The sequence below is a fragment of the Otolemur garnettii genome, unplaced genomic scaffold (genome assembly GCF_000181295.1).
Source record: "Otolemur garnettii isolate 467f Iridium unplaced genomic scaffold, OtoGar3 scaffold00118, whole genome shotgun sequence".
Classification (NCBI taxonomy): domain Eukaryota; kingdom Metazoa; phylum Chordata; class Mammalia; order Primates; family Galagidae; genus Otolemur; species Otolemur garnettii.
Window position 1 is genome coordinate 968957 of NW_003852513.1, and position 13508 is coordinate 982464.

The 13508-nt window shown below is 41.4% G+C and overlaps 1 non-coding gene across 1 annotated transcript; it reads left to right on the forward strand.

Annotated features, from left to right (window-relative positions):
- Window positions 1-7356: 7356 nt before the first annotated feature.
- On the forward strand, window positions 7357-7460 carry LOC111727692. Its single transcript, XR_002775177.1, has one exon. It is a non-coding gene; the product is annotated as a U6 spliceosomal RNA (small nuclear RNA).
- Window positions 7461-13508: the final 6048 nt, after the last annotated feature.

The window sequence follows — 13508 nt, forward strand, 5'->3', positions numbered from 1 at the left end:
GATAGTAATCAAAACAGCATGGTACTGGCACAAAAACGGAGAGGTAGATGCATGGAACAGTATAGAGAAACAAGAGATGAACCAAGCTACTTACCTTTATTTGATCTTTGATAAGCGTATTAAAAACATTGAGCGGGGAAAAGATTCTCTATTTAACAAATGGTGCTGGGAGAACTGGCTGGCGACCTGTGGAAGACTTAAACTAGACCCACATCTCTCACTATTAACTAAGATAGACACTCACTGGATTAAACATTTAAACTTAAGACATGAAACTATAAAAATACTAGAAGAAAGTGCAAGGAAAACTCTTAAAGAGGTCTGGGGGAATTTTTTATAAGGAGGACCCCTTGGACAATTCAAGCAAACATCAAAAATACACTACTGGGACATGATTAAAGTAAAAAGCTTCTGCACAGTCAAGAACACAGTAAGTAAAGCAAGCAGAGAGTCCTCAGAATGGGAGAAGGTATTTGCAGGTTATGTCTCTGACAAAAGTTTACTAACCAGAATCCACAGAGAACTCAAATGTATTGGCAAGAAAAGAACAAGTGATCTCATCTCAGGGTGGGCAAGGGACTTGAAGAGAAACTTCTCTGCAGAGGACAGGCACATGGCCTACAGACACATGAAAAATGCTCATCATCCTTAATCATCAGAGAAATGCAAATCAAAACCACTTTGAGATTCTCATCTAACTTCAGTAAGATTAGCCCACATCACAAAATCCCAAAATCAGAGATGTTGGTGTGGATGTGGAGAAAGGGGGACACTTCTTTGCTGATGGGAATGCAAAGTAACACGTTCCTTTTGCAAAGATGTTTGGAGAATACTTAGAGATCTAAAAATAGACCTGCCATTCTGTCCTACAATTCCTCTAGTAGGTATACATCCAGAAGACCAAAAATCACATTATAACAAAGATATATGTACCAGAGTGTTTATTGCAGCCCAATTCATAATTCCTAAGTCATGGAAGAAGCCTGAGTGCCTATTGACCCATGAATGGATCTATAAATTTTCATATATATACACCATGGAATATTATGCAGCCTTAAAGAAAGATGGAGAGTTTACCTCTTAAGTGTTTATATGGATGCAGCTGGAACATATTCTTCTTAGCAAAGTATCTCCAGACTAGAAGAAAAATCACCCAATGTACTCAGTGTTACTAGGAAACCAATTTATAGCTTTCTTATGAAAGCTATAACCCAATTATAGCCCAAGAAGAAAGGGAAAGGGGAGAGGGAGGAGAGGAGAGGGGAGAGATGGGTGGAGGGATGGTAATTGGTGGGACCACACTCATGGTGCATCTTACAAGAGTACATGTGAAATTTACTAGGTGTAAAATATAAATGTCTTAACACAATAACTAAGACAATGCTGTGAAGGCTATGTTAACCAGTTTGATGAAAACATTTTAAATTGTATATAAAACCAGCACAATGTACCCCATGATTGCATTAATGTACATAGCTATGATTTAATAAAAAAAAAAAAGGAAGAAATGTAGCTGGATAATCAGAGTTATCGCTTCAGAGAAACATAATTAATAGCAGAAATTATGAGAATGAAAAGAAATTTAGGTAGTATCCTTCTTGAGTACCACAAATACATGGCATTTATAAAAAAAAAGAGCAGGTTACCATAAAAAGGGGAAATAAGAATTCTTAGGCATTTAAAATTAAAAACTCACTAGAATAATTTTACTTCTTCTTTGTGTCTTTACTTACAAAGTCATTTTTTCTGTGATGGAATTGTATTCTTTTTTTAGAGTTAAGATACTCCTATAAAGATTATTTGAAGATTTAAATCCTTGGGATTCATTTCTTTTCCATTTTATTTTTTAAAATATATTTTTATTTAACATATGGTTTTACTATCCTTATAATTTAGCTTTTTATTTATAAATTCTTATCAATTGACAAAAGTTATTTTATTTATCAATTATATTTTTACTTACTGTAAGCTACAACCTGGCCTTATGTATCAACATGCTAAAAATAAAAACAAAGCATAAAAATGCCTTTTCTGACTCCAAATTCACATGCTTTTTATATTTCTTTAGTTAAGTTGTCAGGAAACAGTAGTGTTATGGAACTAGATCCTGAAAACTTTAAGAAATCTTCAGGGCCAGGAAATATGGCTATTCCTAATTCAATATATAGAATAAAACAGTACTCTTGATGTATTCACTATTTTGATGGCAAAGGAAATTTGATTCTGACCAGGAAACTACTGTCAAAAGAATTATGGTTTAAGTTGCAGGTGCATTTTCCACTTTAGGGAATAAGATAAGCTAAAAAATAAAAAACAGACCATCTTACACTATTTCGCTTAAAATCTAAAAACAACTATTCTTAATATTATTCTCTTTGCCAATTTTAAAGCAAGTAGAATGGAATCCAAGATGAAAAGCTGCAGCATAACAGAAAAGACAGTGAGAATGAATGCTCTCTGGGAATCGCAGATAATACAAGGAGACAGGGATGATGGGGTGGCCTGCAAGTTGAACATGAATCGATAACGCAGTCCTGTTACTGTGACAGAGAACACTGTGTGAGGACAGACAAAAGTACAGAAAGTGGAAACTAAAGGCTCTTTGTTCACTCTAGATGGTGAACTGTAAAGTGCTGTCTCCATTTATTTAACAAAATACTGAGACCTGTGGGCAGGGAGGGGGTGTCGGAGAAGACCAACATAAACATGCTTTAGAAGAACCTTAAAAATACAAGAAATAATTTACTGCCTCAAAATGCAATTAGCATAAAGGATGTAAGGAAGCAAAAATAAACCAAAAAACCAAAGAACATTAAAAGGGTTGTATTTATTTGACAGGCAAACGGAAGAAAGGCTAATTCCTTAGCCACATGTGAACTTTTGGCAGTGCCTTAGCTTGATGCGGGGGCCAGTTTTCTCCACTGTGAGAGCCACAGAGCAGGGACAAAATTACAGCAGGGCAGACGCTGGCATGAAAGATCACGTCCTGTGTGATGTTGTGTTATTAGACAAGGATGTGAGTAAGTAGGGAGATTGAGGAATTTTGTAAAGAGTTAAGCAAGAGGAATGAAGAAAAGAGAGAGAAAGGAGGGAGAAAGAGAAGACGCAGAGAATTATTGATGTCAGTATTTGTTTGAAATACAAACCAATCCCTGGAACAAAGGCTTCACTCTGCTGATTTTTAGTAAAAAATTTAGACACATAGGACTATCCCCTTAAGGAGCCAGCTCTTTGGAGTGGCTTAGAAAAGGGGGCAGGTGACCTCTGATGTGTGTGCACCTGAGTGTCCAGTTGTCTACAGGGAGGCAAGAGAAGCAGAGGGAGGGGACTGAGGTGGGAAGAAGGGGATGGTTGTGCTGAGGATGAGGAGCAATGTAGGGAGGCCTGCTGCAGCCAGGGCCACAGGCTGTCACATTTATGTTAGCATTCCCAGCACAAAGAGCTGATGATGGCAGGATGAGTATGTGAATGACCACCTGAGGGGCTGCTGCCTCACCATGCAGGGCCATGACACCCAGTAGTAATGGGAGGTGTGGATGCAAGGCGGGTGTGCTAGTTTAGATGTTGTAGGGGCCACATTAAAAAATTAAAAAGGAAATTAATCTTAGTAACACATTTTATTTAACTCAACATTTCTAAACAATTATCACTGAAATATGTAATCGATTTGAAAGTTATTGGTGGGATATTTTAATTTTTTTAACTAAGCCTTACCATACATATCAACACAGATTAGTTACATTTCAAGTTCTCAGTAGCCTCTTGTGGCTGCTGTACTAAACGGTGCAGCTCTGTAGTCTAGCTGTATTTATATTTTAATTTTTACAAATATGTTGCCTCAAAAATAAAATTATGTTCTAACATGAGTTAGTAACAATTCTCATTATATGAAAAGATGGTCTCTATTTTCCTATTTAACTATCTGAGATTTCTTAATATATATAAAACTAGTAGCTTTCCTAATCATCAACTATTGCAAAATTTCAGTTCACAAAATGAACACATGTGCATTTGTATTTCAACTGATTGAATTTTAAAGGAACAGACTCATGATCAAAGAAAGTCTCATCACTAAGCCCAAAAGGGCCTTGTGCTTGCAGGATTCTTTAATCCAATCAAACAAGTCTTCTTGCCCATATGAAGAATAGCTTCAAAAATAATTTTATTTTCTTCTGTTAAGACTACATCTGAGCTCATGATAATAATGATGACAGCATTTATTAAGCTTGGTGTGAAGCACATATTGCTATGCCCTGTGAACATTACTACATCACCCTTCATAGTCACAATGTGAAGTGGGTGTTGTTACCATCCCAGTTTGAGAGATTAGGAAGTTACAGTGCCCGTGGAGATTTCACAGGCAGCGAGAAATGAAGCAGAGAGGTTCAAGCTCAGGACAGTCTAGCACCACAAACTTGGTGGCTTACAACAATAGACAATTCTTCTCTCACGGTTCTGGAGACCTCAAGCCTGAAGTGAAGGTGTTGGCAAAGCTGCCCATCTTCCAAAGACCCTAGGGATCTCTCCTGCATCCCCTAGCTTCCAGCAGCTTTTCCCAGCTTCTGGCACTCCAGGCCTTTGGTGACTTGCAGAAGTCTAAGAGATGAGAGAATAAAACTTTTTGTTCTCACACTTTCAACACAAAACACTTCCATGACCAGATGTGTGGGATTTTTCCTACACCAGCTAAGTTTCCTGTGATTTGTCCTTTTTTTCTTTCTTTTCTTTTTTTGTTTTTTTTTTTTTTTGCAGTAGTTGGCCAGGATTGGGTTTGAACCTGCCACCTCCAGTATATGGGGCTAGCGCCCTACACCTTTGAGCCACAGGCACTGCCCTAAGTTTCCTACAATTTAACTCAATTCTGACACTATCTACCTGTAGGTAGCATCAGGTCCTACAGGTTAAGGGCTCAGTGCAACAAGATCACCCTCTGCCCCACAGCCAATCACAAGTAGTAGGTCACCCCCAGCTTCGGTTCTACTTGGCTACAAATCAGAGGTTCCCCCAACTTCTTTCTTGGGTTTGATTAATTTAATAGAGAGCCCACAGAGCTCAGGGAGACAGTTTATGAGTCTATTTATGAGTTCATTACATTAATAAAGAATGAAGAGCCAGAGGAGAAACACCCAGGGTGAAACCTGGAGGGTCCCACGTGGAGGAGCTTCCATCATATGGAGTGAGGGTGTGCCACCTTCCCAGCATGTGGTGTCTCTGCCAACCCAGAAACTACAAACCCTGAGGTTCAGTGATTTTTATGAAAGCTCCTCTTATACAGATGGTGGATTATTGCCTCCATCTCCAGTCTCTCTCCCCTGCCTGGTGGATGGGGAGGAAGCTGAAAATTCTAAATATTTAATCATGGCTTGGACTTTCTGGTGACAACCACCACTTGGGAGCATATAAAGAGATGAGGACATTAGAACAAAAGGTGCTCCTATTGCCCAGGAAAGTCCAAAGGATTAGGAGCTACATGTCAGGAATCAGGGCGAAAGGCCAAAGATTAGGACATGAGTTCCCTCAGTCCCCCTGTTATTCAGAAAATTACGGGTGTTTGAGAAGCTCCTTGGCAGGAACTGGGGATGAAGATGAAAATATATATTTCTTTTTAGAAACCACAGTACTGGAGTAAGCATGACTCCACTCTGCCCATCTTCATGTCCTTCTCTATGTCTCCCTTCAATCATTGGGTTTAGGACCCACCATGAGTTCCTTAACTAAGCCTGTAAAGATCCTCTTTTCAGATACAGTCACATCCTTAGGTTTTGAGTGGATGTGGATGTCTGGAGGACACCACTGGGGCCATCCAGGGGTATGTGTGCCATGCAGAGCCCTCTCCTGTGACTGCCCCTCAACACATGGTCATCAGCCTTATGGAGACACTATTTTCCCTTCAGACTTGGCAACAAGAAGGATAAAAGGAGGCCAAAAAGTCCTGAATCCATGGCTTATAAAAGAAAGCAGCTCTTATCCCTCCATCTCTGCCCTTGGCCCTACTATGTCTCACCTCCTGCCATGCTGCCCTCTCATCAGCAGGGCCAACTTACTGATGAACAAGTGTCCCTGAGTTCTGTGAGCCTCTGGTAAGTTAATCAAATCCAAGAAAGGGGTCACAGGAACCTCTGTGGCCAAGTAGAACAGAAGTTGTGGGCAATTGGGTCTGGAGGAGGAGGTTGTCATGTGGATGGGACAAAACTTTAAAACAATCAAGTTTGAAATCAAGTATAAATTCTCTTTGTTGGAAAGATTTCAAACAACAATATTCTTTGTTAAGTATACGGCTTCCTCTGAACTCCTGTAGCATTTGGTGTCTCATTTTATTTTGCTTTTTAAGCTAACAGAAATTTATTGAGCATGTACCACACAGTAAACATGAAACTGTATCAGGGTAGAGGGAGACTGGAAAGGGGAGACCTGAGGTGGGGAGAGATGAGTGGGACAGAGACACTGCCCTCAGTAGTGTTTTGGTACCTGGTGGGAGAAATGAGCATAGAAAATTATAAAAGAAGCAAATGCAATAGGGAAGTTGCTAGAAGGGCTTGATATGGAAGTAGCCTCCTTGCTTCTTATTGGAATGTGGCATTATACAGTGTTTGCTACTGCTGAGAACATGTCCGCTGGCGGAGCACTTGGGGGCTTGGAGCAGGAGCCCTTGGGTAGTCCATCTGCCCTTCCCTCAGCAGCAGTTCTTAGCAGGGAAGCACTTCAGAATCACTATGTGGGAGGGGAGGGTTCTCAAGGGTTCAGCATGGGAAAGCAGCTCCCCATGGCTCTGATAGCTTCCCACCCTTACTTAACTGAGCACAGATGTGACTAAATGTGGACAAGGAACTTGATAGCTATTGCCTCTCCTCCCTCAGAGAGTACAACACAAGGCCTTGTTATGGAAGGCAGTGATTGTTGCACAAATGAATCAGTGGACAAACTGTATCACGATTCTGACCATGAGGCACAATGTCTTAGCGAGTCTCCCTAAGTTGTCATAGTTGGCTGACTCACAACAAAGATACCCTCACACCCCTGCCTCCCACCATACGTGTCCTTGTGTCATCTCTTCCCCTACAATGTGAGCTAGACTTATTAACTTCCCTCTCAGGAGTAGAATTTGGCAGAAATGATAAGGTGTCCCTTCTGAGATTTGTTTACAAAGACACTATGGATTCTATTTTGGGCACCTGTCCCTCTGGTCTGGGGAAAGCCACTGCCCTGCTGTGAGCAGCCCTATGGAGAGGCTCATGTGCAAGGAATGGATGGCTCTAGCCAGCAGCCAGCATGGACCTGAGACCCTCAACCCAACAACTCTCAAGGAACCAAATTCTGGCAAAGCCACATGAGTGAGCTCAGAAGTGGATCTGTTCTGTGCTCGCTTTGGCAGCACATACAAAATTGGAATGATACAGAGAAGATTAGCATGGCTCCTGTGCAAGGATGCCATGCAAATTCATTAAATGTTCTGTATTTTGGGGACACAATTATAAGAGGGACTTTTTTTTTTTTTGGTAGAGACAGAGTCTCACTTTATTGCCCTTGGTAGAGTGTAGTGGCATCACACAGCTCACAGCAACCTCCAACACCTGGGCTTGGGTAATTCTCTTGCCTTAGCCTCCTGAGTAGCTGGGACTACAGGCACCTGCCACAATGCTGGCTATTTTCTTGTCACAGTTTGGCCAGAGCTGGATTTGAACCCTAGGCATATGGGGCTGGCACCCTACTCACTGAGCCACAGGTGCCACCCCTATAAAAGGACTTTATCTAAAAAATACAATAGATGTAATCTAATTCCTTGTACCCTCAATGAATCCCAAACAATAAAAAAATTAAAATATATATATTAAAAAAGACTGTATATAAAAATACTCAATTATAAGAGGGACTTTACCTAACAATGCAATCAGTGTAACCTGGTTTCTTGTACCCTCAATGAATCCCCAACAAACAAAAAAACAAGACTATATATATATGAAGTGGATCCCTCCCTGCTGCTCCTGGCCCCATCAAACCCTGATATGACTACAGCCTGGTCCAGCACTTGATCAAAGCCTTTTGAGAGATCCCAAGTCCTAGGCCTCCAGCTAAGCAGACCCTGGATTCCTGACCCACAGGAGGGTGAAGATAATAGATGCCACTTTAGTTGCCAAGTTTGGGTAATGGATAACTAACACAGTTGCTGACTGTCCTCATGACACCAGGGGAAATGGTGTTTCTGAGTAGGTAGAGAACCTTAGAGAGCATCCATTCCCTGCTTCATTGTATAGATGTGAAGACTCAGGCTTAGAGAGGGAACATAACCTGACAAGCTGCAGAGTGAGGAATGGCACAGACAAGACACCTGCTCCTGGGCCCTAAGGTGCACACACTGCTCTTGTGCATTTGCACACCTGCATGCCATGTTGTTGCTGTTTGCCCCCATTAACTTTCTTGGAACCTGGCTAAAGCGGAGGAGGTCAGTGAGACAAATAAATACTCTCACACTCAGTCACTGCCGGGCAATAACTGATGAGGCTTGGGGAGGCAAGCACTCTGACTAGCGTAAAGGGTGGGGAGAATGCGCCTGTCTGAAATCTCACCAGGCCTTCCTTTGTGTTTTAACAAATCATTTATAATACAGCATTAGCTGATTTATCATACTTATTTAGGAGTCAAGGAAACTATGTTCCCATACATGATATATGCATGGTCTTGTATAAGACCTAAGGGGAATAATGTATAAGGGAGTGGATAAAGGTTCTGGGTTAGAATTAACTTTTAAAAGGAAATATACATTGTAAAAGTGGGGGAGGAGATGTTACCTCTTACTCTATACTGCTAATCTAGTCCACTCAGCTCAAGCTAACCTAATCTTTTAACTTCTTAAAAACTGATTAAGGGTTTTATTCTTTTTGTTTGTTTTAATATTTTTGAGATGAAGTCCCACTTTGTCACAGCTCACAGCAACCTCAAACGCTTGGGCTCAAGCAATTCTCTGGCCTTAGCCTCCCAAGTAGGTGGGATTATAGGTGCTTGCTACAGTGCCCAGCTATTTTTAAGAGACGGGGTCTCTTGCTCAGATTGGTCTCAAACTTGTGAGCTCAGGCGATTTACCTGCTTCAGCCTCCCAGAGTGCTGAGATTACAGGCATGATGCACTGCGCCCAGCCAAGAGTTTTATTCTTGTGGCTGCTTCCAGCTTCTAATGGGCCAGGCTCTTGCTATTTGAACCTCTCACAGATGCTTTCTTGTTTTTTTCTCTTTATAAATTTTCCAACCTGTCCCCACATTATGTCACTCCCACCTGCTCATTTTAGACCTGTTTATTAAAGCCTCTTCACCTCATTATTTCACTTTCATTTCTAACTTGAGCTTGGTGTAAACTCAGTCTGAATTTATTGCTTCTTCCCCCCTTACATAATTTTATTTAAAACATTCCATTTTCCCCCAGATGCTCCCTCCCAAACCACTGGCCCTTCTTCCCCCACCCCCAGCTATCACAAAGGACCTCCCTCAAACATCATCTTGGGACTTTCATTCACTATTTTCCTTTTAAATCATGGCATTTTCTGACATGTTGATAATTTTTCTTATTTCTATGGAAAACATCTTTCAGTCATTTTTTTAGGAAAGGGGAAACAGGAGACAACTTTTGAGATCTTGCCTTTCTAAGAATATCTTCCTTTTACTCTCATTCTTGACTAGTACTTTGGCTGGGTAAACATTTCAAGTCTCTAAATAATTTTCCTTCTTTTTTTTTTTTTTTTTTTTTGAGACGGAGCCTCAAGCTATCCCCCTGGGTAGAGTGCCATCACACTCACAGCAACCTCCAACTCCTGGGCTCAAGCGAGTCTCCTGACTCAGCCTCCCAAGTAGCTGGGACTACAGGCGCCTGCCACAACGCCTGGCCATTTTTTGGTTGCAGCCATCATTGTTATTTGGCGGGCCCGGGCTGGGGATTCGAACCCGCCACCTTAGGTGTATGTGGCTGGTGCCTTAGCCACTTGAGCCACAGGTGCCGAGCCATAATTTTCCTTCTTAATGTTGAGGATATTGCTCTATTGCTTCCTGGCATCCAGTGCAGCTATTGAAGAATATAATACCATTCTGAGCCATGTTTCCTGTATGTATTTTTTGTCTCATTTCTCTTTCTGGAAATCAGATGTATTTTCCAGGTTGAAACTTTAATATCTTTTTTTCTTTTTACTTTTTGTTCCCCACTTCTTTGCCTTTTTGCTTTATTTTCTGGGAGAGTTTCTTATATTATCTAATTTTTAATATTCAAGAGTACTTTCTGATTCTTTTCTAAAAATGTTCTTTTCTTCTCCTTTTTTTTTTTTTTTTTTTTTTTGAGACAAGATCTTGCTCTGTTGCCCAGATTGGAGTACAGTGGCATCATCAAAGCTCACTGTAATCTCAATCTCCTGGTCTCAAGTGATACTCCTGCCTCAGCTTGCCTGGTAGCTGGGACTACAGGTGCTCACCACTACACATGGCTTATTATTATTATTTAAAAAATATTTTTTGTGAAGATGGTGATACTGGAAAAGTGGCACCCCAGCCAGCTCAGCCGAGCAGGGCTTGGGGACCTGCCACCTCTGTCTTGGTGGCAGCAGCCGGCAGAGGAACTGGCAGGTTGGAGCAAGTGGATGGGAGCTTCCCTCCCCCACCAAAGGCTCCAGTAGAGCGGCACTAGAGGACCTGCCGGCTCTGCCTTGGCAGCAGCTGGCACAGAAACCAGCAGGCTGGAGCAAAAGGGGGAGCTTCCCTCCCCCAACAGAGGCTCCAGTAGCCAAAAGAACTGAACAGTGCGGGGAAAGACAATGGCGCACTGTCAGTGCTGTCTCCTCATGTGCACTTCTGGCGGTTCCTCCAGTGCATCTCTGACTAGTCCATTTTCAAAACCTATTCACGATTAGTCTATTTTCAAGACCCAAAAGCTTATTGGACAACTGCCCCTATATAAGCCAGAGACCCTGAACACAGACTTGGGCAGATCTCAGGAGAACAGCAAAGAGGTTTGGCTCTGTAACACTTGTATCCTGCTCTATGATATTTGCCCCTTTATAAGAGCTGTAAACACTCACAAGGGGGGTTGCCCCTTTGTAAGAGCTGTAAACACTCACAAGGGGGGTTGCCCCTTTGTAAGAGCTGTAAACACTTGCAAGGAGATTTGCTCCTTTATAAGAGCTGTAACACTCATATTATAAAACCTATCTTACTACTAATCCTACTCTACAAGAAGGTTTGACTTGTTATAAGAGCTGTAACACTTATACCGATTGAATAAAACCTATCCTGTGGTCCGTCGCTTCATTCTTTGAACCGCCGAGACCAAGAGCCTGGAAATTCAGTATCAAAAATCCAGTATCAATGGCATGCATCTTGCTGTTTTTCATGCTGCTCTTGAATTCCTGGGCTCGGGTGATCCACCTGCCCCAAACTGCTAGGATTACAGGCATGAACCACCAAGATTGGCATGTTCTTATTTTATGAATGCAAGATGTTCCCTTACCTGTCTACAGCTATATACTTTTGGGGAAAGAGATTTTATTCCATTTTTGGCACACTCTCTCTCTTTCCTCTGCATTCTTGTTGGAGGCTTTCCTAAAATGACAATGACTCTTGGTTGTCCATTTCTAATAAAAAGAGGCAATAAAGAATTCCTGAGGACCTGTGCGTGCACAGGCAAGATCTTTCAGCTGGAAGCCTTCTTTGTAGGGTGATCAGGCAGTAAAGTGGCCACTTTGTTTTGAAGTAGGGCCTAAAAGTCATTCTCTGAAGTTTTGTTCTCCAAGAGCATTTAGTTTCTGTGCAAAGAATCCTCCCATGTATGGCTTGTGGCCCCTATATTCAGCTGCCAATGTCATGAGAGTAGACAGGGCCGGAGCTGCCCAGCACTAGCATTCCTTTCATTTCGTCATTTAATGACTTCAACTAGGTCTGGGATTTCTGAGTTCAAAGCTTTTTCTTTTGAAGTCTCAAGAAAGTAAATCTCCCCTCTCCTGCTTGGAGCAGAGTGTGGGGTGGGTAGGTGGTACATGCTTGCAGAAATAATGTAGGAGAGAGAGCCAGGGGGTCTAGCAATCCATACTTGCATACTTTCAACCAATCCTGTTTTCAGCTCCATGCTTCATCCCTTTTTTTGTGCAATATCTGATCAATGGTCTGAGAATCTCAGAGATTTCATAGAAAGGAGGTATGACAATTAAGTTTGCAATCTCATACTAGAAAACGTGCTATATACTTCACTACTGTCACCAGATGGCCAAGGGGGGCCTCTTGAAGGCCACCATAGTGACATTCAGCAATGCGATGTGTGGTGTGTAGCACCTTCTCTAGGAACTTAATTGTCAGACCTTGTAAAGTGGCTTCTCATCCCTGAGGCTCTTTCAGATATGACTTCCTCCTCTGATCACATTACTGCAGCTCTCTCTACCTCCTGCCCTCCCAAGATGTGTTGCAATTTCTTGTCTGCTGATATCTTAGCCCTCGGTTTTTTTTTTTTTTTTTTTTACTCTTGTGGATATAAATACATATGTTTTTCTTCCTTTATTTTCATTTTATCAGGCTCTTGAGAGTGAGAGGAGACAGAATGTGTGATGAGTCTGGAGTGTTTAACCTGAAGTCTTGACTGGGCTTGCTGATGCTGATATTAAAGCCAATTAAGAATACTAGCATGTCCCCTGGGAAGCTGGGAGACACAGCCAGGGAGAACTGTAGTGTCAGACTCCATGCCACATGTGGGATCTAGGAGGAGAAATTTGGTGAGCATCTTATAGCTAAACCCAGTAATAGCATTTTTGAGGGTTAGGCTCAAGAAAATAATTTATAACACTTTAATAAACCCTTCTAATTGAACGTGTTTATAGCTGTATGAGTGACTTGAAAATATTTTAGCTTAAATCTAGAGCTACCCAAGATGGTGACTGAAAGACAGGCTGCCAAATCAGATGCTAATGAGGGGGTTGAGGAGTGATGGGGGAGGGGTCAGGAGAAAACTTTCTGGGGTGGCAGAAAGATTCTATATTCTGATTGAAGTGGTAGTTACAGAATCATGTATCCATTTGAGAATGTGTGTATTTCACTTATTTGTGAACCATCCCAGGATGCTTTTTCTGACCACTGAGCATTGAAATGTCATTGTTTACTCCATTCTCCTCCTTTATTTTTGTTCGTACCTGTTACATGACATTTCAGAAGGCACTACTTCGAGATGCCTATATTATCATCTGGCAACATTTAATTTCTGCACTGATATTTCACCTTCCATGCCTGTGTGTCTTATTGTAAAGGAAAAGTGCTTTTCTAGAGGGCATATGTTAATTATCTTCATTTAGCTACTCTGCAATGTATGCATCTTTCAAAACATGCTGTTTATCATGAATATATGTAATTTTTGTCAATTAAAAGTAATTTTTGACACAGTAAGTAAGGCAAGCAGACAGCCCTCAGAATGGGAGAAGATTTTTGCAGGTTATATCTCTGACAAAGGTTTAATAACCAGAATCCATAGAGAACTTAAACATATTAGCAAGAAGAAAA